Below are 1,871 nucleotides of genomic sequence, written 5' to 3' on the forward strand. Positions count from 1 at the left end.
ATATCAACAATGGAGGCGGGGTGAGTCCAACACTCAGCAGGTACAACTAAAACAAATAACAGACAACACTAATCATGCGTACAGTCTCCTGAATATGAGGAGGATAAATGCAACAGAAATGAAATCAGAAGATAACTGTACTGACCGGATCAAAGTATAAAGGTAACAGGTCGTCAGACCGAGTGAGTCATAATCCTGTATGCATGTCAATCAATGCATCCAAACAAATGCAGCATATAAGTGCAACAATCACAAGCATCAATGCTCCTGAGCAATGACAGAGTAAACGGGATGCTGTCGGAGTACTCCTGTCCTGTGACCCCAAATCATAAATGGGGGAGCTCAATGCTCTCATCTCCCGGTACACGATGACGGGGAGGATATCTCTGCCGGCTACCACGCTGAGTCTCCTGACCAACGGAGCCAAACAAAGTCCACCATCTGCCGGCTACCACGCTGCTACCCTAAATGCCAACGGAGCCAAACAGAGCGGAACTGACTGCCGGCTACCACGCTGAGTCCTCAGACCAACGGAGCCAAACAGCAGAACCGCCACACACCAGCCAGATATACAACTAATCCATGGGTGGTGTGTGCAGTACATGTAACTGGCGATGGGCTCAACCAAAGTGAAGCCGACAATCGCACAGCATGCAAACATGATGCATGATACTAAGCATGATAATCTCATGAATAGCATAGCAAGATCCATACATAAATAAAAGGTGTACCACAAATCAATGTATCAGATGGAAGGTACACAAACAGATAGGGTATCATATAAACCCTAGGTCCTGAACATGATGTATCACATGGTTGGGTCACTACCGAAAGCATGTATGGTCAGGTCAATAATAACATGCAGTGCATAATAAATAAACAAACAACATGTAACAGATCATGTAGTGACCAACCGAATCAAAAAGATAACACAATCATTGCTATATGTTAAACACTTTATTATGCATATCAAAAGACATAAGTCAAAGTACCCGCCTCCAATCGAAATGGTCCAACTCGGACGTCGAGATGCTCGTCTCGAATCAAAGTCCTGTGTTAAATCGCACAGTTTAGCTAATTTAATTATAAACAAATAGCTAAACAAATTTCTAACCCACTAACCAGTTAGGGTTAGTTTCGTTAACCCCAATTACACCATTACATAACTTCCAAACCTAATTATTAATTATTGCTAACTCAACTAGCAATAATCTACCACAAATATCAAAACCCTAATCCTTACCTTAATTCAACAGGCAGGAAAGGTGCTGTCGATTGCTACAAAAAGTGGCTGCCGGAATAGGGCAACTCTAATATCGCCGATCTGTTGTACCAAGGATCTGAAAAACCAAAAGGTACCGATCTAATGTTATGATCAACAGTAGCTATAGAACAAGAACAGAACACTAGATCACGACCTAAACCCTCACCTTTCTGTCACAATACCGTATCACCACTGCTCTGAGGAGGAAGAAATGCTCACAGCTAGGGCACAGAGGATTCCCGGCCGGCAGCACTGCTGTGAGAAGGTCTCGGCTCCGGTTAGAGTGGCGGCAGAGAAGTAGAAGGGCACAGAGCGATCGGCGGTGGCTCTAGTCACCGGCGGCAGAGAAGAAATTGGCCGGCACTGTGCAAAAGAGCAACAGCGGCAGTACACAGGGAGTAATTAGGCACCGGAGACTGGTGCTGAACCTGTGGCCAGCGCTCGGCTTCGTCTCGGCGCTGCCACCAATCGAGAGAAGGCGCGGGTTCTCGGGTGGCGGCGCTAGGGCACACGGAAAGAAGAAGAAAACAAGGTTCGGGGTTCGGCCGGCGGTAGAACTAAGGCAGAGAGGAGGGTCGCTGGCGTCGGCAGAGGAGAGAACCGCCGG

At 46.7% G+C, this 1,871-nt stretch overlaps 1 long non-coding RNA gene across 1 annotated transcript; it reads right to left on the reverse strand.

Moving 5' to 3' along the window:
- Window positions 1-991: 991 nt before the first annotated feature.
- LOC122030975 lies at window positions 992-1,522 on the reverse strand. Its single transcript, XR_006125690.1, has 3 exons — window positions 1,431-1,522; window positions 1,244-1,340; window positions 992-1,051 (listed from the first exon to the last, which is right to left on the reverse strand). It is a non-coding gene; the product is annotated as an uncharacterized LOC122030975 (long non-coding RNA).
- Between the last annotated feature and the right edge of the window lie 349 nt (window positions 1,523-1,871).

Source organism: Zingiber officinale, chromosome 11A, assembly GCF_018446385.1.
Source record: "Zingiber officinale cultivar Zhangliang chromosome 11A, Zo_v1.1, whole genome shotgun sequence".
Lineage (NCBI taxonomy): Eukaryota > Viridiplantae > Streptophyta > Magnoliopsida > Zingiberales > Zingiberaceae > Zingiber > Zingiber officinale.